The 13711-nt window shown below is 40.8% G+C and overlaps 1 protein-coding gene and 1 pseudogene across 4 annotated transcripts in view; one reads left to right on the forward strand and one right to left on the reverse strand.

Moving 5' to 3' along the window:
- The window catches only part of TNPO3 (transportin 3), a 102986-nt gene that overhangs the window by 13505 nt on the left and 75770 nt on the right, over positions 1-13711 (forward strand). The window contains exon 1 of one of the 4 annotated variants that reach the window (XM_033193891.1): positions 12761-13149. The exons of the other annotated variants lie outside the window; for them this stretch is intronic. The gene's annotated coding sequence lies outside the window, so the exon portion shown is untranslated. Of the gene's footprint in view, positions 1-12760; positions 13150-13711 lie in introns of those variants that run through there. 4 annotated transcript variants of the gene reach the window in all.
- LOC117073345 lies at positions 10990-13228 on the reverse strand (annotated as a pseudogene).

Genomic DNA, 13711 nt, shown 5'->3' on the forward strand with positions numbered 1-13711 from the left:
GCCTCCAGCTACTGGGCTCAACCAATCCTCCTGCCTCAGCCTCCTGAGTAGCTAGGGCTACAAATACTCCATGCCTAGCTGATTTTTAAATTTTTTTTTTAGAGACAGGATCTCGCTGGTTTCTTTCTTTTTTTTTTTTTTTTTGAGACGGAGTCTCGCTCTGTCGCCCAGGCTGGAGTGCAGTGGCCGGATCTCAGCTCACTGCAAGCTCCGCCTCCCGGGTTCACGCCATTCTCCTGCCTCAGCCTCCGGAGTAGCTGGGACTACAGGCGCCCGCCACCGCGCCCGGCTAGTTTTTTGTATTTTTTTAGTAGAGACGGGGTTTCACCGTATTAGCCAGGATGGTCTCGATCTCCTGACCTCGTGATCCGCCTGTCTCGGCCTCCCAAAGTGCTGGGATTACAGGCTTGAGCCACCGCGCCCGGCCTCGCTGGTTTCTAACACCTGGCCTTAAGCAAGCCTAGGCCTCCGAAAGCTCTGGGATTACAGGTGTAAGCCACCATGCCTGACTGGATGTCAACAATTGTTAAACTCTCCTGGAATTCAAAATAAAGTGATAATTATGACCCTTAACATTTAATATGGGCAGTGTCATCATGGGTGATTTTTGATTGGCAATGTACTTAGTAGCCTTGATACCCAAGTTTGCCAAGTGATTCTTTAGGAGTCACTTTCATATTTAGTTATTATTTTGAAAAAAACCAATACAGTATTTGAAAGGAGAAGTACATTTGACCAGAGGGTAAGACAGTATCAAAGTAAATAAGGGTGCTTGAATTTAGAAGATAGTGCTTTGCTTCTACTTGATACATTTGCACAAGAGTAAGTCAGTGATTTTCTAACTTCCCATAGCATTGTTCTGGGAAATTCATATAGCTGCTATCCATAGTTTAGTTTAAAAAAACCCCAAACTAGATAATAATATAATGAGCATTAAAAGGTGCAATTTTCAACTTGCAGAAAAATAATTTTTTTTTTTTAGATGGAGTCTCACTTTGTCGCCCAGACTGGAGTGCAGTGGCGCAAACTTGGCTCACTGTAAACTCTGCCTCCCAGGTTCATGCCATTCTCCTGTCTCAGCTTCCCAAGTAGCTGGGACTACAGGTGCCTGCCACATGCCCGGCTAATTTTTTGTATTTTTAGTAAAGATGGGGTTTCACCATGTTAGCCAGGATGGTCTCGATCTCCTGACCTTGTGATCCGCCTGCCTCGGCCTCTCAAAGTTCTGGGATTACAGGCGTGAGCCACTGTGTCCGGCCACAGAAAAATAATTTTTTTAAGGAGAGGTAATTTTCTTACATAAAGTGTATCATCTTAAGTGTATAACTCAATGTTTTTTTCTTATGTGTACATTTTAAGTAATCACAAATAACTTCAAGGCATAGCACATTCTATTACTCTAGCAGATACCTGAATGCATCTTCCCAGTAAATCATTCCCCTCCCAAAACCACTATTCTGACTTACATCACCACAGATTTGTTTTGCCTGTTTTTTAAAAAATAGCTTTAGTGAAATATAATTCACACAACTACATTTCGCTCATTTAAAGTATACCGTTTAATGGTTTTTAATATAGAGATTTCTTTATCAAGTTTTGGACATTTTCTTTTTTTTAATTTTTTTGAGATGGAGTTTCGCTCTGTTGCCCAGGCTGAAGTGCAGTGGTGTGACCTTGGCTCACTGCAACCTCTGCCTCCCGGGTTCAAGCAGTTCTCCTGCCTCAGCCTCCCGAGTAGCTGGGATTACAGGTGTGCACCACTATGCCTGGCTAATTTTTGTATTTTTAGTGGAGATGGGGTTTTGCCATCTTGGCCAGGCTGGTCTTGAACTCCTGACCTCAAGTGATGCACCTGCCTTGGCCTCCCAAAGTGCTGGGATTACAGGCGAGAGCCACCGTGCCCAGCTAGACATTTTCATCATACTAAAAAGAGACTTGTACCCCTTGGCCTGCCACCTCCTACCTCATTCCTAGGCAACTACTAATCTACTTTCTGTCTCTAGCGATTTGCCTATTCTGGATATTTCATATAAATGGAATCATATAGTTCATGACCCTTTGTGACTAGTCTTCTTTCAGTTAATACGATGTTTTCAAGGTTCATCCATGTTATAGTACATATTATTACTTCATTCCTTTTTATGGCTGAGCAGTATTCCATTCAACATATATACCACATCTTATCCATTCATTGGGCAGTGGACATTGGGACTGTTTCCACTTTTTGGCTATCGTTTGTGAATAGTGCTCTAAGGCATTCATATACAAGTGTTGTTGAAATTTTTGGATTATATGATAACTCTATTTTTTTTTTTTTTTTTTTTTAGACAGAATCTTGCTCTGTCACCCAGGATGGAGTGCAGGGGTGATTTCTGCTCACTGCAACCTCTGCCTCTCCAGCTCAAGCAATCCTCCCGCCTTAGCCTCCTGAGTAGCTGGGACTACAGGTGCACACCACTGTGCCCAGCTAATTTTTGTATTTTTTCTAGAGATGGGGTTTCACCATGTTGCCCACGCTGGTTTCAAACTCTTGGGCTCAAGTGATCCTCCCGTCTTGGCCTCCCAAAGTGCTGGGATTATAGGTATGAGCCACTGTGCCTGGCTGATAACACTCTATTTTCAACCTTTCAAGGAATGGCTTCCTGTTTTCAAAATGGCTGTACCGTTTTACACACCTACCAGCAGGGTATACAGGTTCCTGTTTTTCCACATATTCACTAACACTTCTTGTTGTCTTTTTGATTATAGCCATCCTGTGGTTTTGATTTGCACTAATGGCTAATCATGTTGAGCATTTTTTCATATGCTTTTTGACCATTCGTGTATCTTTGGAGAAATGTCTATTCAAGTTCTTTGTCCATTTTTAAAACTTTTAGGTTCAGGGATACACATGCAGGTTTGTTGTATAGGTAAACCTGTGTCATAGGGGTTTATTGTACAGATTATTTTGTCATCTAGATGTTAAGCCTAGGACCCATTAATTATTTTTCTGATCCTTTCCCTCCTCTCAACCTCTTACCTCCAGTTAATCCCAGTGTGTGTTGTCCCTCTTTGTGTTCATGTATTCTCATCATTTAACTCCCACTTATAAATAAGAACATGCGGTATTTGGTTTTCTGATCCTGTGTTAGTTTGCTAAGGATAATGGCCTCCAGCTCCATCCATGTTCCTGCAGAGGACATTATTTCATTCTTTTTATGGCTGCATAGTATTCCATGGTGCATATCTACCACATTTTCTTTATCCAGTCCACCGTTGTTAGATATTTAAGTTGATTCCATGTCTTTGCTATTGTGAATAGTGCTGCAGTGAACATTTGCATGCATGTGTCACTATGATGGAACAATTTATATTCCTTCGGGTATACACCCAGTAGTGGGATTGCTGGGTCAAATGGTAGTTCTGTTTTTAGCTCTTCAAGGAATCACCACATTGCTTTCCACAATGGTTGAACTAATTTACACTCCCACCAACAGTGTGTAAGCATTTCTTTCTCTCTGCAACCTCACCAGCATCTGTTATTTTTTGCTTTGTCCATTTTTTTTTTTTTTTTTTTTTTTTTGAGACGGAGTCTTGCTCTGTCACCCAGGCTGGAGTGCAGTGGCCGGATCTCAGCTCACTGCAAGCTCCGCCTCCCGGGTTTACACCATTCTCCTGCCTCAGCCTCCCGAGTAGCTGGGACTACAGGCGCCCGCCACCTCACCCGGCTAGTTTTTTGTATTTTTTAGTAGAGACGGGGTTTCACCCTGTTAGCCAGGATGGATGGTCTCGATCTCCTGACCTCGTGATCCGCCCGTCTCGGCCTCCCAAAGTGCTGGGATTACAGGCTTGAGCCACCGCGCCCGGCCCTGCTTTGTCCATTTTTAAATTGGGTTCTTTGTGTTGAATGCTTTCATTTTAGAAATACAGTTTCATTGACTTTAGAATTCTTTCCTTTTTTTCTTCCCATTTTTTAAATCTACCTCTCCATGTCTTCCGGCGTCCTCATTCTTGACAAGAAGTCTACTCTTGCTTTTTACTTTTGTTCCTCTGTATTTAATGTGTCCTTTTTCTCTGCTTGCCTTCAGTATTTCTCTTTATCTCTGGTTTTCAGGAGTTTGAGTATGATATATTTAGAATTTGTTCGCTTATTTGGGGGAGGAGGAAACAGTAACGTTCTCTGTTGCCCTGGTCTACCCTAGTGTTTAGCATTTCTGTTGTCTGCCATTCTCACTGGTAGGGTGGCCTCAATGATCCTAGTTTTCCTTGTGGCATTCATTCTTTGCCTTGCATCTGGCAGGTATTGTGCAAAATAGTTTTTTTTCCCTTCTTTCAGTGGTAGGAGACCTCTCGTGGTGTTGGTAGTATTATTATAGGCTCAAGACTGTTTTATGCCTGTCCCCTAGGGGTAGATGTTTTTCTTTTACGCTTAGTGCAACTGCAGTGAGTCTTAACCTGTGCTTTGAGGGGTGACATGCTTTGCTGCCCCTTCCCCATAGCCTAAGGCTTTTGTTCAGAAAAGAAGGGTTCGGAGATTTTTGTGCTTTTCCGCAACAGAGGCTGTTCCCCTCCTCCAGGACTGCACCACCAAAGGAGGTGGTCTTCTGCCCTACCCCCAGTCTTTCTCTTGAGTATCTGGTCTGCGGAGGTGATCCTGCTGGTTGACTGAGTTTCCCTTGTGTCTGAGTCCCAGGGGTTCTGTATGCTCATGCTAGCCTACATGCAGCCTTTCTCAATTTGTTAGAAGTGTTAGCTGAATTTTCATGAGCTGGTTGCCAGGTGCCGTTAGTTTCTTCCTCTGTCCTGTCGTAGATGAGCCAGTGCTTGCCTTCGTTTTCCTTGTTAGAGGTCTGTCCTTAGATTTCAGTCAACTTGGTTGCCCTAAGACCTCAGCTTTCTGATGCATTTGAGCAAGGTTATTTTATAGTTTATTTGCTTTTGTGTATTATTAACTTGTGGAAAGCAGTATTGTTTCTGTCATTATATATCTTAGGTGGATGTGGAACTCTTCTGAGGCATTTTTATTCTTCATGTATTTTAAATCCCACAAGATATTATTGCTTTATATAATCAGTGTTAATTGGATTTACGCATATATTTAACTGCTTTTTCATTATTCTTCATTTGTTCCTGATTTCCGTTTTCTCTTTTCCTACTAGGATTTCAGTTATATATGTCTTAGCCTTTTTTACCGTGTTCCACATGTCGCTTGCATTCTTCTCATTGTTTACCTTCTATCCTTTTTTTGACTTTGTGCTTCAGTCTTTCTGTTTTTTATTGACCTGTTATCAAGCATAGTAATCTATAATTCTTCATTTGTCTGATTTGCTGTTTGGCCCTTTCTAATGGTTCTTAATTTCAGGCTCTTTCTAAAGGTTCTTAATTTCAGTTACCGTATTTTTTACTTCTAGAATTTCCTTTTAATTCTTTTTAATATATTCCATTTATTAATGGAATTTGTCGTTTTGTCTTCTAAGTCTTTGCATATATTAATCAGCTATTCATTTTTTCCAACTGTTTCTTTTAACCTTTTAGAAGTAAACCTTATAATGCCCTACTCCTTAAACAAGGACATTTTTCTAAAGTAAACTAAAACTGTTGTCACTCGCAAGAAATTTAACATTGATATGATGATATTATCAGTCTGTATTCAAATTTTCCTAATTGCTCTAGTGACAGATTTCTAGCTTTCTAAAATTTTATTTTCCCTAATCTAGGATCCTTCAAGGGTAATGCTTTTCTTTTGGTTGTTGTGTCTCTTTAATTACCTGGGTATTTTTTTTCTTTTATGATAATGATATTAAAACGCAAATCCATGGCTGGGCGCGGTGGCTCAAGCCTGTAATCCCAGCACTTTGGGAGGCCGAGACGGGCGGATCACGAGGTCAGGAGATCGAGACCATCCTGGCTAACACGGTGAAACCCCGTCTCTACTAAAAAATACAAAAAAATTAGCCGGGCGAGGTGGCGGGCGCCTGTAGTCCCAGCGACTCGGGAGGCTGAGGCAGGAGAATGGCGTGAACCCGGGAGGCGGAGCTTGCAGTGAGCTGAGATCCGGCCACTGCACTCCAGCCTGGGCGGCAGAGCCAGACTCCGCCTCAAAAAAAAAAAAAAAAAAAAAAAAAAAAAAAAAAACATACACACATGGCTGGGTGCGATGGCTCACGCCTGTAATCCCAGTGCTTTGGGAGGCCGAGGCGGGCAGATCATGAGGTCAGGAGTTCAAGACCAGCCTGGCCAATATGGTGAAACCCCGTCTCTATTAAAAATACAAAATTAGCCGGGTGTGGTGGCAGACGCCTGGAGTCCCAGCTACTCGGGAGGCTGAGGCAGGAGAATCGCTTGAACCTGGGAGGCGGTGGTTGCAGTGAGCTGAGATCGCACCACTGCATTTCAGCCTGGGTGACAGAGCGAGATTCCATCTCAAAAAAAAAAGAAGAAAAAACACACACACCCCACACAAATCCAGAGTGGGCCATTTTGTCTTAGTTTTTAGTATGCCTTGCTATTTAGATTTGTCTGGTTCTTTTCTTATGATTGCATTTAGGTCAAACCTTTTTTGGAAGAATACTGCATAGACGATAATTTGTCGTTTTTACTGAATCACATCAGGAGTCACCATAAAAGCTATTGGTGATGTTTTATTACTTTGGTTAAGACATCAGTTATTTTAGTCTTTGATAATTCATTATCTAGATAATGGTTATTTTCTATTGTCTGTTTCTTTCTAATTGTTGTCACTTGGTTTTGCTTTTCTCCCCCCTCCGACGTGGTCTCGCTCTGTCACCTAGGCTGGAGTCCAGTGGTGTGATCACGGCTCACTGCAGCCTTGACCTCCTGGGCTCAAATAAATGGACCTTCCACCACAGCCTCCAGAGTAGCTGGTATTACAAGCATGTACCACCACATCTGGTTAATTTATTTATTTCTTTTTTGTGTAGAGATGATGTGATGTCTCACTTTGTTGCCCAGGTTGGTCTTAAGCCCCTGGCTTCAAGTGATCCTCCCACCTCAGCCTCCCAAAGTGCTAGGATTATAGGTGTGAGCCAGTGTTCCTGGCCTGGCTTTGCTTTTGTTTGGTAGATGCTTGATATGTTGTTTAAGAAAAGTTGAAGAGATAAATGATGTTTTCTTCCTGAAATGATTTTCTTTTGCATCTGGCAGGTCTTTATGACAGGAACAGATCTCTTTGAAATTCAAAAAGGAATTGAGCAGATTCTAAACTGTGTTTCAACCGTTTTTTTGTTTTGTTTTCCTAGACGGGGCCTTGCTCTGTCGTCCAGGCTGGATTGCGGTGGCGTGATCATGGCTCACCGCAACCTCTGCATCCTGGGCTCAAGCAATACTCCCACCTCAGCATTCCTGCCCACACCCCCCCAGTAGCTGGGACTACAGACACGCCATCATGCCAAGCTAATTTCACCTTGTTGCCCAGACTGGTCCTGAGCTCCTAGGGCTCAAGCAGTCTTCCTGCTTCGGTTTCCCAAAGTGTTGGGATTACAGGCATGAGCCCCTGGGCCTGGCCTACTTTCTGTTTCTATGAGTCTTGCTACTTTAGATATCTTATGTAAGTTAGAATCATTCAGTATTTATCTTTTAGTGATAAATGTATTTTCACTTAGTGTAATGTCCTTGAGGTTCATCCATGTTGTAGTGTGTGTCAGAATTTCCTTCTTGAAGGCTTAGTAACATTCCACTGCATATATATACATTTGTTTATCCATTTATCCATAGTTGGGCATTTAGGTTGCTTCTGTCTCTTGGTTATTGTGAATAATGCTGCAGTTGGCTGCAGTTGGACATGGGTGTGCAAATATCTTATCTATTCGAGATCTTTTTTTTTTTTTTTTTGAGTTTAGCTCTATTGCCCAGGCTGGAGTGCAGTGGCATGATCTTGGTTCACTACAATCTCCGCCTCCCGAGTTCAAGTGATTCTCATGCCTCAGCCTCCCAAGTAGCTGAGATTAACAGTCGTGTGCCACCATGTCTGGCTAATTTTTGTATTTTTGGTAGAGATGGGGTTTTGCCATGTTGGCCAGACTGGTCTTGAACTCCTGGCCTCAAGTGATCACCCGCCTCCCAAACTGCTGGGATTACAGGTGTGAGCCACTGTGCCTGGCCCTGTTTGAGATTTTATATTCAGTTCTTTTAGATATATAGCTAGAACTGGGATTTTTGGAACATATGGTAGTTCTATTTTTAATTTTTTGGGAGCTTCCATCCCCATTCCCACCAATGATGCAAAGGTTCCAATTTTTCCACATCCTTGTTAACACTTATTATTTTCTGAGGTTTTTTGCTTTGTTTTTTTGGATAGTGGTCATTCTCTTGGGTGTGAGGTAATATTTTGTTGTGGCTTTGATTTGCCTTTCCCTATGGTTGGTGATGTTGAGCATCTTTTCATATGCCTGTTAACCATTTGTGTATCTTCTTGGGAGAAATATTTGTTCCAGAAATGCCATCCAAGAAATCATTGTCAATTGCAATGATTATGAAACTTTTCTCCTAGGCTTTCTTCTAAGAGTTTTATAGTTTCAGGTCTTACGTTTAGGTCTTTAGCCCTTTTTGAGTTAGCTTTTATATGTGATGTAAGGGACTAACTTTGTTCTTTTTCATGTGAATATTCAGTTTTCCTGGCACCATTGTGTAGTCTTGGCACCCTTGTCAAAGATCATTTGAATCCTTTACAGGAGGGTTTATTTCTGGGTCTATTCCATTATATTGGTCTATGTGTCTGTCTTTATGCTAGTACCATACTGTTTTGATTACTATGGCTTTGTTGTAATAAGTGTTGAAATTAGAAGTATGAGACCTCCAATATTATTCTTTTTTAAGATTTTTTTGGCTCTTTGGGGTCTCTTGAGATTCCATATGAAGGAAACAATTCCATTTTCTGCAGAAAATGTCACTGAGATTTTGGTGAAGGTTATATTGAATCTGTAGATTGCATTGGGTAGTACTGAAATCTTAACAATATTAAGTCTTCCAGTCCATGAACATGAGATGTCTTTCATTTATTGGTGTCATCTTTAATTTCTTTCAGCAATGTTTTGTAATTTTCAGTATACAAGTCTTTCGTCTCCTTGGTTAAGCTTATTCCTGAGTATTTTATTCTTTTTTATTCTATTGTGAATGGAATTGTTTCTTTTCAGATTTTTCATTGTTAGTATGTAGAAGCAACTAATTTTAATATTAATTTTGTGATCTGCAACTTTGCCAAATTCATTTATTAAGTCTAACAGTCTTCTTATGGAATCTTTTGGGTTTTCTACATGTAAGATCATGTAGAAGGCTCTTACATTATATGTGACCAGAGATTATTTTATTTCTTCCTTTCAACTTAGATGCCTTTTGTTTTTCTTGCCTAATTGCTCTGGCTAGAACTTCGAACACTATGTTGAATAGAAGTGGCAACAGTAGACATCCTAGTCTTGTTCCTGTTAGAAAAGCTTTTTGTCTTCAGTGTTGTATGATATTAGCTGTTGATTTTGCATATATGGCCTTTATTATGTTGACGTTGTTTCCTTCCTGGTTTGTTGAGTGTCTTTATCATGAAAGGGTGTCAAAGTCTGTCAGATGCTTTTTTTGCATAAATTGAGATGACCATGTCTTTTCCTTCTTCATTCTGTTAATGTGGTGGATTACTTTGATTTTCATATGTTGAACCACCCTTGCATTCCAGGTATGAATCCCACTTGATGATGATGTATAATCCCTTCAATATGCTGTTGAAAAGCCAGACATGATGGCTCATGCCTGTAATCTGACCTATTTGGGAGGCTGAGGCAGGAGGATTGCTTAAGACCAGGAGCTCGAAACCCATCTGGGCAACATAGCAACACCCCATCTCTAAATTTAAAATTTTGAAAATAAAAACTTAAAAATTGAGAAAAAAATATGCTATTGAGTTCCATTTGTTAGTATTTTATTAAGGGTTTTTGCATTACTATTCATAATGGATTTTATTAGTCTGTAATTTTCTTTTCTTGTTTCTTCTAGCTTTGGTGTCAGAATAATGCTGGTTTCATAGAATGAGTAGAAAGTGTTCTTTCCTCTTCAGTTTTTGGAAATAGTTTGAAAAGGATTAATGTTATTTCTTTACATGTTTTGTAGAATTCACCAGTAAAGCCATTTGTTCCTGGGCTTTTCTTCATTGGGAAGTTTTTCATTACTGATTTAATCTCTTTACGAGTTACAGGTCTATTCAGATTTTCTGTTTCTTCATGATTTAGTCTTGGTAGGTTATGTTTCTAGGAATTGTTTATTTCATGTAAGTTATTCAATATGTTCACTTGCAGTTGTTCATAATACTTTTTATAACCCTTTTTATTTCTGTAAAATTGGTAGTAATCTCCTGACTTTCATTTCTGATTATTTAAATCCTCTCTCTTATTTCTTTCTTTCTTTCTTTTTTTTTTTTTGACATAGAACCTCACTCTGTCGCCCAGGCTGGAGTGCTGTGGCACGATCTCGGCTCACTGCAACCTCTGCCTCCCGGGTTCAAGCGATTCTCATGCCTTAGCCTCCCAAGTAGCTGGGACTACAGGCAGCTGCTATCAGGCCTGGCTAATTTTGTGTGTGTGTGTGTGTGTGTGGTGTGTGTGTGTATTTTTAGTAGAGACAGGATTTCACCAGGCTGGTCTTGAACTCCTGATCTGAAGTGATCTGCCCACCTTGGCCTCCCAAAGTGCTGGGATTAACAGGCGTGAGCCACTGTGCCCAGCTCTCTCTTATTTCTTAATCTAGCTTAAGCTTTGTCAATTTTTTTGTTGTTGTTAATTTTGAAATACTTTACTTTAAAAACAGATCACAACACTATGGCCCATTCCATTGTACAAGCTACAGATGCTTGCTTAGCAGTCGAGGGGCACTCTGGAGTACCATATCTGAAAAGTGAATAAAAATCCTTATAAAACAAATATTTAAATAGTTTCCATAGAAACATAAATAATGTGTGAACTATATCCTAGTCTTCCATATTGCCACATCCATGCGAACCCAACTCTTACGAAAAGTGAATAAAAATCCATATAAAACAAATATTTAAATAGTTCCCATAGGAACACAAATAATGTGTGACCCATATACTAGTCTTCCATCTTGCCCCATCCACGCGAACCCAACTCTTATGAAATCCCTTAATTCAAGCAGGACTCATAGTTAACAACTACTAGAGCCATATCTACATATTAATACTAGCAGAAGCACAGGTTGCTGAGTGATGTTTCATTCCATTTTCCCAAGCATAAGTCACAGGCAGGGTGCTAATGCCCTGTTCCTTTATCTGGGGTGGGAGGTCGTGGTTCTAGATTTGCTACATGAGTTTCGATGCTGGTCCTGATATCACATGTAGATTGTTGGCCTCTGGAATCCAGTGAAAGTAGAAGTAGCAGCAAAAGTGTCAGTGCCCATGTTTTTAAAGAGCAGCATCCAATTACCTACATATATTTTGGGCAGATCACACTGCTCAACAATCTGATCAAGGCCATCACATGTTCTTCCCATATGCTGGATGAATAATACTTCTCACTGATGTCGATCTCTTTTGCAGCAGGGGCTTTACATGTGCGTGATCATAAAGGATTGATGAAATGATCCATATACTTCATCATTCATATAATACCTAAAGGTCTGTTCACTTGACTCATCTTCCTTATCAGAGTCTGTCCTTTTTTTTTTTTTTTTTTCTTTTTGAGACAGAGTCTCGCTCTGTCACTCAGGCTGGAGTGCAGTGGCGTGATCTTGGCTCACTGTAAGCTCTGCCTCCTGGGTTCACGCCATTCTCCTGCCTCAACCTCCCGAGTAGCTGGGACTAAGGCACCCGCCACCACACCTGGCTAATTTTTTGTGTTTGTTTTTAGTAGAGATGGGGTTTCACCGTGTTAGCCAGGATGGTCTCGATCTCCTGACCTCGTGATCTGCCTGCCTCCAGGATGGTCTCGATCTCCTGACCTCATGATCTGCTCACCTTGGCCTCCCAAAGTACTGGGATTACAGGCATGAGCCACCATGCCCGGCCCTGTCTGTTCTTTTAATATGATATTTTTGGCAATGAAGCTGATGCCACATGAAATATCTGCCTGGCTTAGCTGTGACTCTCACTCTAGAGTCTGATGGAAAATACTTGTCCTATGCTGGGTTGATTACACTGGTAATACTTCAGATTTAAGCCTCACATCCTCAGATCCAGGAAAGCAACTGCCAGTATCAAGCAGTTATATACTGAAACCAAATTCAACTCCTGTGTCAAAGACACAGTGGACATTGGAGGCTACCTGCATAAAGGTCTCAGGATTGGTACAGCTACTTCCTACATGGAAGCTGACACCAGTGACATCAATATTTAGCTCTTTTGCCCATTCCAGAAGAAGCCTGCTGGCTTTGAGCTTGGCACCAGATTTAACACTGAGGTGACGGACTGCTTTGGAATCATCATTTGCAATCTTAAAAACCAACTCTGCTTTGAGTGTGTTCTGGCAACTGACATCAACTTGACCTTATTACCAAAAATCATCATCTGGACTCCATTATTGGCAGTGTACTTAATTTGAGACATTTGTTTACAAGAATTTGCATAGATAAACCTCTTTGGGGGCATCCCCAGAATCTGCACCAATTGTATTTCAGCCTTGCTAGCACAGTCAAATCCTGTCCCAGTGGCAGTGAGAGTCTTTATGATGGCTCTGCTATCATTATGTTTGACTGCATGAAAGGGGGTGACATGAGGAAGAGATTTTAACCATCTTAGATGTATCTTTAGAATGTCTCTAAGGTCCATGACATAGAAGCCATCCTAATCATCATCAGAAGAAAATTCATTAAATTTTTGGTCCAGAATGTCCTTGGCAGTAAAACCTTCATCAAGGAAGCGAGTAGCAGTGAAACTACTCATTACTAAACTTTTCATGGTGTCTTGATGTTCCTCTGAAACACAACAAAATGGAAAACTAAGAGATGGAATTGAAAGAAATATTTCCAGCTTCTCACAAAGACAGTTCTCCAGGAATTCCAAATCCTGCCTCTTGTGCCCTCAGAGCAGCAGTGGAAACATTCTCAGAGGACCTGGGTACCATGGAGAGTGAAGATGCTGCTCTCTGAGCCAGAGCTACAGGACCTCTGTGCTGTGCCTGTCAGTGCCTTGCTTCTGCCCGCCAGAGATGCTGGCCCAAGGTAGCGCTGGAGCTCTTGGCAGAGGGGCGGCCAGTGACTGCGGCTGCCGGGACTGACCTTGTTGATCTTTTTGTAGCATTCCCTTGATTTTCCTATCCTCTCTTTTGTTAATCTTTGCCATAAATCTTTATTATTTCCTTCTTTCTGCTAGCTTTGGATTTAGTTTGTTCTTTTTCTGGTTCCTTAAGGTATAAAATTAGGTTGTTGACTTAAGACCTTTTTTTCTTTTTTAATGTAAGCATATACAGTTATACATTTTATTTCTCAGCACAGTTTTTGTTGCATCCCATACGTTTTGGTATATTGTGTTTTTTATGCTAGTTCAGTTTAGTTCAGTTTTATACTAGATTTTATACTAGTTCAGTTTAATATGCAACATTGGGGTTTTTGTTCTGTTTTATTTTCTAAACATAAACACAGAAACACAATACAAATGTATAACTTAGTGAGTTACTATATGCGGATGTCCTTTTAGCCACCACCCAAGTCAAGAAACATCTTCATTTGTCTGAAGATGTTTTCTGATTTCCCTTCCTTGACCCATTGGTTTTTTTAAGAGTAT

The sequence above is a fragment of the Trachypithecus francoisi genome, unplaced genomic scaffold (genome assembly GCF_009764315.1).
Source record: "Trachypithecus francoisi isolate TF-2019V2 unplaced genomic scaffold, Tfra_2.0 Lachesis_group4, whole genome shotgun sequence".
In the NCBI taxonomy this organism is placed as follows: domain Eukaryota; kingdom Metazoa; phylum Chordata; class Mammalia; order Primates; family Cercopithecidae; genus Trachypithecus; species Trachypithecus francoisi.